Source organism: Mercenaria mercenaria, chromosome 2, assembly GCF_021730395.1.
Source record: "Mercenaria mercenaria strain notata chromosome 2, MADL_Memer_1, whole genome shotgun sequence".
Lineage (NCBI taxonomy): Eukaryota > Metazoa > Mollusca > Bivalvia > Venerida > Veneridae > Mercenaria > Mercenaria mercenaria.
Genome location: NC_069362.1, coordinates 100,629,787 through 100,644,565, shown reverse-complemented (window position 1 = coordinate 100,644,565; position 14,779 = coordinate 100,629,787). Strand labels below are relative to the sequence as shown.

General features: G+C 31.6%; 1 protein-coding gene across 3 annotated transcripts in view; it reads right to left on the bottom strand.

Moving 5' to 3' along the window:
* Window positions 1–7,196, bottom strand: part of LOC123564727 (uncharacterized) — a 32,590-nt gene extending 25,394 nt beyond the window's left edge. Inside the window, exons 1-2 of one of the 3 annotated variants that reach the window (XM_045358493.2) lie at window positions 6,665–7,196; window positions 5,907–5,958 (exon numbers count right to left, since the gene is read on the bottom strand). The gene's annotated coding sequence lies outside the window, so the exon portion shown is untranslated. Of the gene's footprint in view, window positions 1–5,906; window positions 5,959–6,185; window positions 6,588–6,664 lie in introns of those variants that run through there. The other 2 variants (XM_045358492.2, XM_045358491.2) reach the window with 2 other exon arrangements.
* Between the last annotated feature and the right edge of the window lie 7,583 nt (window positions 7,197–14,779).

Genomic DNA, 14,779 nt, shown 5'->3' with positions numbered 1-14,779 from the left:
AAAAGCTTGTAATATTGTTATTTACTGTGTTTTTGCATGTAATGTATGAAAACAAAGTTTGCATAACAATAATATTGTCAGAAAATAGCACCTATACCAGGCATTACTCAAGTGTAATAAGATTAAATTATTTTTTACATGTATGTGTATTGGTTTCATCTAACTATCTTATTATCAGTAGATTTCGTGTTTATCTAGGCGGACATTAGTTTGGTTTTTCCCGTACGCTAAATTCACCCAACTTGATAATTCAGAATTCTTTTATTGCAACCGCTTTCCTATATCATTTAGATTCCTTTAGGCCGAACACGCCAGCCCGTGTAATTCACTCATAGTGTAGTGTGGTTTAAAGGTGGCTAATCAGATTTCGGTCAACTAATTGATTTGTTGAAAACTTTAACAGCTAACCATTTACACTTATATGAATTCACTGATTACTTAATACATGTTAAATTTTCACTGTATTTTTAAGATTTCATTTTCCTATCCTGGTTGTCAAACCAAGATAGCATTACCTCAGCATAAGTATAAATTTAATGAACATATTTAGCCTTAGGAATATGAATATAAGCACTATTGTATTAAATATGTCCAATATTTGCATTGACAAGAATATATTTTGCCAAAATTTATTAGAAATACAAGTTTATAAAATTATTGATACCTCCCTTTGCCTATCTTTGTTGCGTAACCATGACAGATTCAATTTAATATAAAACTAGAAATTATATTTAAATCTAAAGCAATAGTCCATTTTTTGAGTACTTTTGTACTAAAGGGAGATAATTACAAATTTTCATAGAAAATAATAATATATGCACTTTATGGATCTAACTCTATGTAATGGGTCTAATTATTCCTTAAATAAATCTCTAACATAATGTATGAAAAGTGAAAAATGTCACGAAATATTACTCGAATGTGATTTACCACTTTTAAAGATCTATGATAATTTTGCCACTTGTCACTAAAGTAGGAATTTAGTTGACAAACTTTCTATGTAAACGGACACCCATATCTCCCGATTCTCGTCACTTATTTAAATTTATCTAATTGATGAAAACGCCTGTGTCTTCTGACAATGCAGTGTTGCGGGATTAGTAATCACTATCCAGCTTCGAAATAGATGAGCGCGCTGTCTCGTTCGGCAGCTCTTGTTAATACCAAAAACTATTTAAGAAACACATAATTATCTTGTTTTCTGAATAAAGAAGTTTGATATTCTTTACGGAACAAGGTGGACGAAAGATTTATGTTAAACAGGACAAATATGTATATTTCCAAACCCAAACATCTCAGTGTCTACTTCTTTTTAAAGATTTAGTATATACGCAATGATCTGCAATGACCTATAAAGTATATAATTCTCTTGGGAGGAAGAAACAAAACACACTGCATGAATATTGTCTACAGGAAGTTGAAATTCAAGTTAAAGGAAAGTTTTGAGAGATATTTGCTTATCTAGTAAATAGTATATCGATTAGGGGCCTAATACTGACACGTAGCAAGCAGCTAACAAAATATTCAATTATAAGTAAATCATTTCTTTACAAAGTACTGCATTTCATATTTCTTTCCTTATTATTAAAATTGATTAAAGATTTACTCTTCTAATAACTATAAGTGGACTGCCCGGAATCCAGTCGTTACCATCAACACATAATACAGTACATTTAACAGATAGAGAATTGTCTTTAATGGCCATTAAATACAAGACACTTAGTCTTTTTAGTAATAAATTAGTAAGCTTCCAAAATTACAATCACATCGACCCTGTAATATGCCTTGAACATGAACTTTCTTGGTGAGAAGTGAACCTACTTTTGATGTAGTCATAATCTATTGCAAGAACATGCTCTTGGTAACATAAACATGTTCTGCAAGTAATTTAACAATAAAGACACAAAATGTACTTATGTGACCTGAATGTTCATGTAAAATCCCAATTATGAATCTAAGATATCATTCAGCAAGAAGCCTAAAAATTGCTCTTATGAGCACAGAAAAACAATATGAGAGGAATATTTTAATCCACTATGAAAAACGCTGCATGACATTTATTTTGTCAGAACAGAACAGAACATACCTTTATTAATTCGAAACTTGTTACAGTTGTTTGAGTATACAATGCAAGAGATACACATATTCAATTCAATATGACATGGTGATATAAGTATGTACGAAATGCATGTAATGACAACATGTATAATATTATCATGATTGTGGTTTTGCACACAAGACAAAAAAGGTGATTAAATTACAGTATACTGGTATATATATAAAAAGCAAGCGGACCAAGAAGGGGATGTGGAAATGTTACTGCAATTAACCCGCGACTAATGACAATCTTTGAAACAACCGATACTGTGACCTAATTCTAATTTCGTAAAAATAAACTATACTACTTAAAGTTATATAGAAATAGACTATAAGTTTTGACCTTAAATTACTGTGTTAACACGTGCGCTTCAGTGACACTGTCATGAGTAGTGTGTGGTTCGGGCATAACCTATGTTTTGATATTATAAAATGGAATATTGGTTATTCTGTCTAAGAGGTGAGTTTGTTGTTTCCTGAGCATTAGACAAAAATACTAAACAAAACTGCTACGCTAAGGCTAGGAATAGAGTAGTTTATTTGTGTGGGAGAAGAAAAAGACTGGCACTAGTGAATAGTTACTGTTTATAACTCAAGCAAGTGTAAAATTGATTACTCATGCTAGAGGCCAGAGCGGCTAATTACTCAAAAAAGAGTAAAATGTAGATCTAATAAAGTTTAACTTAAGACCAATATTTGCTTATTGACAGCAATAAGTAAAGTAAATTGGAAAAGTGGAATGAAGTTGACCTAATAGAATCTATGCGTGACATATATACAGTACATAATAATATACATATATACATACATATAGAACTGTTTATATAAATGTAAACAGACACTTGAAATCTTTAATATCTCAGTTTACGTGTAACCTGTGTCAATAAAAAATTTAGAAATTAACAAAGTTTTGATACCTGGTATGTAGAATTTGTTGTCAAAATATCTTTATATTTAAGAACATTTGGCCTAGTATACTAGTACTTTTTCAAGTATTTTTTCTGTCTTCTTAGGAAAAGGGACACTTTAAAAAATAGTGGAATTCATCCGCAACATCGATAGTATTAAATAAATAGCAAGTTCTCTGAGTAAAGAGAATATTATCCCATCTATCTGTTTCACGAGGAAAAAATGTGGTTTCAAGTTCTAAATCTGAGGAGATAAATATACTCAGATTTTTTACAGATTGAGCAAATATGGTTCTAACTTAATGCCCTCTTTAAAAGATGAATGATTAAATCCTTTAGTTGAGCTTTGTAAATTGTCATGCCAGATTTGGAAGTTTTGATCAATTAGCGTTTGCTTTACTTGGTTTTATAGTGGTTTAGTTTATATGTTGTTCTGATTCTGCCATATATCAGGTCTTCCAATTTGAGTAAGAATTTGTTTTATACTTTTAATCCATTTATCTGTTTCTGAAGCATATATTTGTAAACCTGGTATGATAGTTTATTTTGTTGCCCGTAATTAATCTGTTCAAATAATTGATCATTCTACATTTGATTAAGACATTTAAGGGGTATCGGCCATATTCTGCATAGAGACAATAGTGAGGCGTGAACATCCTTAGTTTATTATTTTTTCTCAGAAACTCTGTGTGTAATTTTTCTAATATATTACTGTTCTCATATTCTCATACTTTCGATGAATATAGCAAGATAGGAATTATTGATTGATCAAAAAGTTTTAATATCAAGTCTAAAGGTAAAGATAGATTATTTATTCTTTTATGTAGCAGAAACGTTGCTTTTCTTGCCTGCTGAACCAATTGTTTTCTGGCTGTTAAAAACTTCCTGATTTTGAAAAGAAAATGCCTAGATAATTATAAGATTTTACTATTTCTACAGGCTGGTTATCTCAGGTAATTCATTTCTTAATCCAAAGAGTATTGCTTTAGCGATATTGATATTCAGTATCCAATTTTTACAATATTCTACAAAATCATTTAAGCATTCTTGTTATTTCATGTGGTCATCTGATATCAATAGTGTATCGTCAGCATAGAGTAATATCAAAATTTTCAAAAAGGTATCTATTTCTCTTTCTTTATCAATGGATTTAATTCCATCATGTCTTTTTGATGCAAGGTAGGTTTCCAAGTCATTTAAAGACAGGGAAAAAGGTACAGGGGACAAATTTTCCCATTGACGCACCCTGCAGTTACATGGTAGAAATTGGGATTTATCTTTATTTTAGAGACGCAAGATTTAATTTTTGAATACATGTTCTTTATTACCCTGACAAATTTGCCATTGATGTTTGCAGTATTTTTTTCCACATAACTATTCGCCATACTGAGTCGAAGGCCTGACTAAAATCTATGAAAAAGCAGAAAAATGTCTTCTTATAATGTCTTAAACCTGAATTATAGAATTTGATAAAGAGTAATGTTTACTAAAACTGCTTGATTTTCTGACATTGTATTATTTGTTTTGAGAAATTTATTGAGTTTTTCATTCAGAACTGAGGTAAAGAGTTTGCTTATGCAGCTAAGTAGTGTGATAGGCCTAAACTTTTCTGGAGATTTAGGATCTCCCTTTAAAGTTATTTTTATAGATGGGAATAATTACACCTTGTAACCAGTTAGTTGGCACCATTTGTTATTTTTAAGTAATTTATGTATTTATTCATTGCTACTTTGTATTGGTCATCCATTGTATGCATACCTAAGAATTATTTAGGAATTATAATCAAAATATATTCAGCTATGTTGCCCGGTGACGTTTAACATGTGACAAACTTGCATCTTATATAGTATTACATATATAAGATAGCAAACTTGCATCCAAAATGGTACTTGGCAGATTGGCTTACATGAGGTTTTCTGTTTCTTTGCTCTGAAGGTCATTATTCATAGTTTGATTGATTCGAAATACCGGTCTATGATTAACATATTGATATCATATTTGTTTTGAAATAATTGCACATCATAAAACATCAGTGGGAAATTAGGTCATACACCATACCATAAGTCTAGAGAAAGCATTTAAGTTGTTATTTTCTTAAAAAGATTGCTAATTTGGAGGGACATCGATGTGTTATAAGTCAATGTTGTTTAATATGTCATTACATGTTGCAACCTAACTGCAAATAAAGCATATTTTAATGCATCTTTATAGCTGGTAGCTTGTCCTTATTTCTTTGCATGCTTCCAATCTTTTTGTTTTCTTATTTCCTCTTTAACCTGACTTAAATTACATACATAGTATGCACAATACACAAGCTGATACAAATTGCATAATAAAGCAAAGAAAAATTCAATTCAAAACATTACTTTGCAATGACACGTGGGCCGCCATTTTGTTCATCCCGATTAAAATAGGGCTAAATCGTTTCACTCACATCGGGATATACCGGTAACGTGAGCGACAAGAAAAAATTATCGGCGGTTTATTGATAGACGAATGCTTCGTTGAACACCGGCACTTGGGCTGCGAATTAAAAGAAATAATATTCCAATATGTTACATTTTTTTCTGTTGTGTCCTGTTCCAAATAAGTAAGAAAACTATTTCTTGCTGTATGTATAAACCCGAAATTTCCAAATGTTTACCCGATTTTTTTTACTGCAAAATATATAATTTGCTGCTTTGCCTATCTCGCAAGACGGGAGCACATCGGCGTATGCCGGACAGACCCGGGCAGTGACAAACGAAAGCAAAGCCGGTTGTCCGCGGCGAAACGGCATGTGCCGCAAAATTGAAACGAATTGGCCCATATAGGGAATTCGGGAATCCATTGTTCTATATATACATTTATGAAATCAAATTATAAATAGTAATTTGCTGTATACAATAAGATATTACTTACATTACATTACATCACATAATTCCAATTTCCAACGCAGCACCCAAAACACCAACTGCAAAAAAGAAATTAAATTAACAATTTTTTTTCATATAAAAGCATGTTAATCAAATTTATATACTGTCTGTTAATCTTACGTATTCAAAATTATTAAAGTAAGTACGAAAAGTCTAATGATATCCATTATTCCCTTTTTTCATCTTCTTCAAAATGTAATGTACATCACTTCGTCACTTATATTGCATTTTTGTCCATTACCCATCAGTGAACCTTAATATTTACCTATTTGTTTTATATCCATGGTGAATATAACACAAATCCTCCGCTTAGATCAAATAACCATTCAAAAGTAATCTTAGTAGGAAACAAGCTTTTCTTTTTTTGGCTACAAAAAGGACAGATAAAACGCAAAAGTTGATTCTTTAAATCAAAGAAACAGACCAAATTGTAATAAACTTTACGTTTTTTATAAAGTAAATATAAAGCTAAATATTCCAACCCGTTTATAGGAAGATAATTCCATATCATTTAGTATATTATTAATATAACGTTTTATACTGTCACAGTTAAAACTAAACTGTCACTAACTTCTTAAATAAGTTTATTAAGTTTAAACTAATGAAATAAAAGTTATGTAGGTTATTTACAAAAGAGTATTAAGTATGTCTTATCACATTTCATAAGTCATATATTTCAATTGATATATTTACAATACTTATTCTGTTTCCTGTTAATAATCGATAATAAATTGTCATCCTTACTGTAGTCCATGTACTTCCTTTTTCACAATTTTGCATGTTTTATAAGTTGAAGTATGCGAGATCATAATAAAACATAATTGTCTACTTGATTAAAAAAAAACAGACATCGTTTTGTTTACTTCCTTAAAAATTTCGCAAAATGTTGGATATCACTTCACAATAAATCTTTCACGGAAATAAAAAAGAATTGTTCCTTATTTCAGAGGTAAATAACATTCCTTGGAATACAGTCTATAAAATACCCACTCCGTGTACAGGTATTGGCGTTGGCTGAATGTTTAGAGAACAGCAAGAATCCGCGTTATAAATAAATAAATAGATAGATAATCAATAATTAATTGTAGTGAATAATTCCACATTTCATCCGAATTGCGCATTCGAGTTCCGGTTCTTTCATACCGCTTGTTAAAAATATTGATATTATTCATAGGATTTGATTGGTAAAGTAACTGAAAAATCTTTTTGCCTCTGCAATATTCACTTTATGAATAATACATGTCCGGCAGTAAGCGCGAATAACTGAAATATCCCTACGTGAGACAACGATTTTCATGACTTAAAATCTTTTAAATAGATCACGTAGTTTAATTTACAAATACGAAACGGAAATATTTAAATCAAATGAACAGACCAGGTTACACAGAAACCCAGTATAAGTACTCCATAGTTTAATGTACAAATTACGAAACGGTATATGTACATGAATCAAACATGCAGGCCTGGTTAAATAGATTGTTTTGTTATTATTGGGTTAAACATCGCACGGACACAATTACAGGTAATATGGCAGGTGTCTAGCTTTGGCGATGGAGGAAGACCCAAGGTGCCCTCCGTGAATTAGTTCATCTCGGGCGGGCAAATTGGTAGAAGCATCGACCTTCCGTAAGCCAGTTGGAAGATTTCCTCATATGAAGAATTCAACGCCCCGAGTGAGGCTCGAGCCTACATCGGTGTGTGGCAAGTGATTTCAAGTCAGCGACCTTAACGACACGGCCACGGAGGACAATCATGTTAGAAGCCCAGTATCGATGCCAGGTTAAACAGAAACCCTGTATCGATATATTTGACACATTTGTCGATCTACATACACGAATATACATGTAGGGTTTTATTTCTTATTTTTAAACTAATCGTTTAACAACAAAGAGTGCATTTCTATGGCATACACTCCAAAGTTAAATGTAAGTATTTGCTAGGGGACTCGAGGTGTGTAACATATTTGATAAAATGAGTCTGTTATTGGTTTGAATGGCTGCGTTCAGGACAAAATCTGTTTGTTTTAACCTGATATACTTCTATCTTTCTTAATATATCAAAATTCCTTGACATCGTGTTTGTAATGTTTTTTCTTTCTTTTTCAAAATAACAAAATATATCACCCTGAGAAAATCAAGTTTTTGTACTTTGAAATGTTGAGGTAAATTTGAAGCATAAAACAGGTAAGCTATTCAACTGAATAAGAATATAATTTGATGCATATGAGTGACCTTGTGATTTTAATTTGATATGAATAGGGGTCAGCTCTGGAAATTGTAAATAATTTTTAAGGGCCATTGAAATACAAAAACCTCGAAATATTTAACATAATCTTATAATTCCTAAGAAATGTATCAAGAAACCTTCGGTTTACATGTTTAAATTATTAACACGCTCGATCAAAGCATTTACAACAGATACACTTGTATCATTCCACGTGTCTACTGATGTCTATAATATAAATAATTTATACAGGACGGACTGTTTTTCTAAGATTAGGAAAAAAATCTTGTTCATTTTTTGATAAAACCTTCAGTAATACACTGAACCACATACATAACGCCTGGTGGATCTTTGTGAAAGTATTTTGATTCATTGGGCATACATGTTTTACTTTGATGCACTAGTAATTTCCTCCTGTTCATACGCAACATTTCAGATTAGTTAATTGTAAGCATATGATTGTAGAAAATAACGTATAAGATAACACGAAATGATCTATAATAGCGTTGTTATAGTGAAGTATTTAAGTACATTGTATGTTTCTCTAAAGCGTGTTCAGTTCAAAGTTGACTAAACCGGTTATATGATGAAACAATACCACATTGTGAAAAACTCTGCTGCTTGATTCTCAAAATTTCGTTAATTTTGACTCCATGTTTCATAATGTTTCAGATATAAATTATACACCATTGTACACCATTCTTCAGGAATTCATGTGCGGAAGTAGGAAAACTTTGAATAGTAAATATATATATCTACAAAATTGACAAATTTTCTGAACTTCAAAAGTCTGTTGCTTTGATAATATTTGATGTTGACATTATGGCAACTACATCAGACATGGTCAGTGATCTATGGTCGCTAATAATTGCTGGACGAGTCACCTATTTCACTTTTATACGTTCTTGTAAATCAGATATTAATATCACATAGCAATATCTTAAAAAGTTGATTATGAGTGCTTTTTATTCTAATACTAGAAGCCTAAGATTTATCACAAAAGAAATTTCAAAATTCTTAGATATGAAAACATCTTTAAATAATATATGACAGGTCAAACGTAATGCACATGTTGTCTTGATATTCGACTTTTGTTAGCGGGGTGTTTAGACCTTCTTTCCGGACAGAAATATATTGCAGTTCAACGCGCATTGAAAGTCTTAATTCAACATTCAGTTCAGTGTTTGCTGATTTGTTCATTTCATTTATTTTTCGGTCTAACATGATCCGCAATGTTATCCTTGAATCAATATTAACAGTTCATTCTCTATACTTATAAGTTCTCAGACATTGAAATATCCTTAAAAATATCATTTTTCTACATCTTGTATCAAAATTATTCACCATTATCTACACTTTCATTTGTTTTGTAACTGAATTAGGTAAGTGAGATTGTTTTTTTAAATATTCTCTTCTCATCTATTTATCTGTATAAAATTCGTATTTTATTTCTGTCAAAACATGTTTTTATTTCTTGTTTTTCAAATACTTACACACGTTTACCGTATTTAACTCACGGTGCTAAGTTCAATTCTTGATGGCGTGAGTTAAGCGATATATGCTTCCTTTCGCCATTTGTTGTTGTTGTAAACGTAGCCGTAGGTGTTATCTGTATAATACATTACTTAAATGTTTGTCTTATGTTACATCCTTTTTTTAAAATAGACTGGGCTGTAAAACATTGAATGAGAAAAGAACAAATAGCTTACCAAATATGTTTTCCTTGTTACATTATGGTATAATTGTTTTTTTTAATGCCAGTTTTTGGCCAAAATACGCATCTGCCCTTCATTCAGGTCATAATTGTTTCCCAAACTTTTAAAACATTTTAACAACATAACTAGAAAGTTTTTTAACAGTTAAAAACTAAATAAAGTCAAAACGGCTGAAATTTACCACGGGAAATAACCTCGCAGTATCTTTTTTGACAATAAATTCAAACCTAGTAGAAATAATTTTCCTGTTATATTATCACGATTGGAGTTCTAATAAATGATGCATAATATTAATGCTATTGTCTTATATCTGAAGAGAAACAAAATTCTCAACAGACATTGTTATGTAAAACGCAAACAATAAAAGTGAAGCAAATATAATTAAAAAAATATTTTTTAGTTTTATACGATTTAATGATACACTACTGTTAATGATAATATGCAGTTTGTATAGAAGGAATAAATAGGATATCTACTTAAGTCCTTTAATTCAAATTTAAATATTAAAACGGATATTAAGTCCTATTAAATTTCGCACTGATATAGGCATGATAGATTTTTGGTAATGATATCCGTTATCACCTTGACATATGAGTAGCTTTTGTATACATAGAACGTGAGATCAAACAAACAATCAGCTTTCAAAAAGAATCTAATCTATAAGGTCTGAAGATTTAATCATTAGTATAAGCTATCCAGTGTATACAGTGCATCAAGTACATCAGTATGCAAATGATAACAATGAACGTTGTGTTTTAACTGATTTAGTGTCATACCTATCAGATTCAGTTATGTTTTGAAAAAATAAAATTTGACCAGCGAACAGCTTTACACTTTTACTTTTAAATCCGGAATGTCAGTTGGTTTTCCGCAAACACTATATAAAATGTACTCATAAGGTATACAAAAAAAAGAAGTGTAAAAGAACATACAATAACTAGCCTACGTGTGTTACGCTTTGTTTTGATGAGCTAAAGCAATCTTAACACGTTAATAAGCTCGGGTAAATATAGTTTTCTGGCCCTATTTTTCAACATAATATCTGTCCGTCTCGTATTTTGTGTTTTGTATGTTGTTTTGTTTGTTGTTTCTTGCCTCTTTCTTCTCACTACCCCATTACCCTGATCGCTTTATCCCATCCCTTCCCCAAGCATTTACGCTCTTTTACATTTGCTGCCCCTCTCCTTTTATTATTAGTAAGTTATCGTGCCCACCATAGTTTTGATCGCCGGTCATCCTAAGGGGGTGCCCGACTGTTTTTTTTCCTGCTTATGTGTGTATGTGTATGTGTATGTGTGCGTGTTTGTCAAGGGCAGTGTCCAACAATGTTGTTTTTCTTACTTCTCTGTTTGTTTATCTATGTATGTAAGTTGTGTGGGTGTATTCGTGCGCGTGTGTGTGTGTGTCTTTTGTACGTGCGTGACTGTGCTGCTGTGCTTTACGTTGTAGGAATACTGCGTTTAAGGAACGTTGTTTTTCCTGTTGAATATTCATTCTTGCTCCACTTTCCCCCAACATCCGACGCTTTTTATTTACCCCTCACCACCCCACCCTCCATTTTTCTGTATTTTGCATCAATTAAAGATTTACTTGTTGGATTTTTAAGCAACCCATGTGCAATATTCTTCAGCTTCTTTTAACTAATTTTCTTGAGTTCAATATGTAAAGGTATTATTTTTTCCGTTCTAGTTGGGAAAAGTAGAACAATTATTTTACAGTATTAAGGAAAAACGCTTTTACTAAATATGTATACTTGAAACTCGATACCTCGAACTCGCTAATCTAAAACTATCGAAGGTATGGTCAGGTTCCGTCCCGAAGAGACAAAATATCATTTTAAGATGAATTTCGGTTTATCTCGAAGTTAAACGCCCTATCCCTTGGAGTTCGAGGTACAAAGTTTCAACAGTAGTTTGATAAAACCTTTTAAAAGTTATTACGAACCCTAACCGCCTATATTACTCTAAAAACGATAAATGATACCACTTTTTGTTAAAAACACAAAACAATGACGATAAACGCTATAAGTTACATGGTGAACTCTGTCATTTTTACTATAATTTTCTTTGAATTGAAAAGTATCTTTAGGCAAAAGATGACGACATCAATTTTATGTTTAACTGACATAATATTTAAGTCAGTACTTTGAACAAAAACTCTGTTTGTATCTTGTATATAACTTATCTGTCGCCTACATGTTACGTCTAATGTTTCAAAATCATTAACTAATGGTTCGTTCGTATAATGTTTGGTTTCCTCATCTTACGTGCATTTTTTAAAAACTTAAATATTTAATAGACTTTTGTAAATCATGCTATAAAACACACCAAGTTGGAAGTAGAAAATATTTTACACAGAGGGTGTTGTGTTACAAATTATACCTGCAATATATATATTTCTTTTCCACATGATCTATTACGTAGACAGCTCAAAAATATTTTAGTTATGTTCATAAAGATCATGTATTTAATATAGTTATCTGGGTACAATTTTAAAAGCTGTGGTCTGTTATGGTGCTTTATAGAGATGGAACACCATATTAAATGATTCCTCAGAGTAATATAAAAATCTCTAAAATTCCATGTATAAATAATTGTTTTCATTTGTTTTTTTTTGCTCGGTTTATAATTACACCGACATAATTTAGGTCATACGGTGACTTTTGCAGCTCTTGGTGGTGGAAGAAGACCCCAAGTTCTGGCATTTGTTTCAGGCATGAGTGGGCACTTGATATAAATTTTTCTCATTATGAATCATTCTGCACTTATCCTTGTACACTCCCTCTATCTCTGCGCCTCTCATATACTGTAAGGTTTTACTAATTATTTGTTCGTCTCCGTCAGATTTGGCAATAGGTGATTAGAAAGAGTTTTTAAACGTATAGTTAATGAATTTGTTTGCTACGAACGGTATCTGACAATCATGACAGAAATCGCACAGCAGCTTTAAATAATGAAATAACACTGACTTATATATTTATTAATGAAACTCTAAATAATGAAAAAAAAAACTTATATCATTATAAATGAAACTCTAAACAACGAAAGAACACTGACTGATATAATTATTAATGAAATTCTAAACAATGAATAAACACTGACTTTTATAATCATTAATGAATTATGGGGTGGATAATGGGACTCTCGAATTTCATGAGTTTTACTGTCATGTACCTGCTTTGCATTTGTTCGCCATACATGTATATTTCCCTTTTTGAAATAAAGCGAGGTGAAGCAAAGTGAGGTTGTCCATAAGGCCCAAGAGTTATTCCTCTACCAATGAAATAGAGAAAAGTGGAAACTTCACAGGTCGCTCAGCACGACAAAAATGAAAATGTTGCAGGCTCGGTTTGATTAAGCCTGTTCATGGACGGTAGTGGAAATGCATGCTACCGTCCACACCCTCTAGCCACGGGTTGAGCAGGACTCAACATTTACACATGCTAAAAGTACAAAAAGCAATTTAGAGACATCCGCAGATGTATTCAAACGGCGGTAAACATGGAGCCTTCAATGATACACGTGTTGAGGCGTGTAATTCCATGAAGAGCGGCGTTTGGTCCCCAGATAAAGTTAAAGGTTTGCCCCAAACGAGAAAACAATGGGCAGAACTAAATAAACTGGAATTTAGGAAGGGGAACTGAGATACCTCTGATATATTTTCATTTTCTCTGTCTCTAAAAGTCATATAACGTCAGCGATTTTACTCACAATATTTCTTATGGTCATTATACTGTGCTACCATAATAAGGAATCTGCTGAAAACAAACACAAAATTGATAAATAAGAAAAGTTCTTTGGATTTGATAGAGAAAAAGAATCATGTTCTTGATACTGAGATAGAATGCTCAACATTTTCAATTTATCCATGTGTTCCATTTGTACCTTATTAAGCAACCATTGTTATGGTTGGGTTGTGTTTTCTAAACTGTAGCATGGGAGATGTAGCATGATAAAGTAATCTTTAAGGCATCATGAGTTTTCTCCCTTCTTGATAATAAATATGAATGTACATCTTGATGACAATCGAGGCTTTCATTGCAGATTCGGCGGAATAATATGACTGTCACTGATCAGTTCTATAGATATTTCAGATGAGAATCATACGCAAGTATGATGTTCATATCAAATTGTAAATTGATAATACGATTGTTTTAGTACTAGTGATAATACTATTCACTATTACTGATACTTATTAAAGAAAATAATAAAACGTAAATCAAAGCTTTGATAAGATTCATATTATTTCCTTTAGTTTTCAAACCATTGTAGCATTAACTTATTTTGATTTAGAGTTAACGTTTGGCACTTTACATTAGTATCAACATATTTAACGCTTAGTCTTATATTTTGAGAAAAGAATTCAAACAACACCAAAACATAGAATAAAAGGTTGTTTCACATGAAAAATGAACAGCATATTAAACATGTATTTTACTTTACGAAACATTTTACTGATATATTGATATATACATTAAACTCCGGAAAGGACTGCATAAAGGAGCCACACTTTTGGAAAGCTCAACATATTTAAAAACTCATTTTCAAAGAACTGTTAAATAGCTTCTTTTTGATGCATTTGCAATAATGTCCCAGTGCTGAAAGTTAACAAAACTTGCTGGAACGTAGTTTTTAGAAAGAGTTTTATTTCTTTACAAATGGCATTCATTTTTTAAAAGGGGACAACTTTTTCAGAATAGTATCCGTCATACGGGACAGTACGACAGAACATGTAATGGTCAGGTAGATAGTTGGTAAAGATGTTGTTTGCTTATCAAATATTTCATTGTTTAGAACATTATTATACTCCTAAACCCTGACTAAAAATAATGTAAGTACAGCGATAAGAATGCAAGTAGTAAACCCAATAACAGACGCCTAGTAAAGTAAATACAATTATTACGACTAGTTAAGATATACTG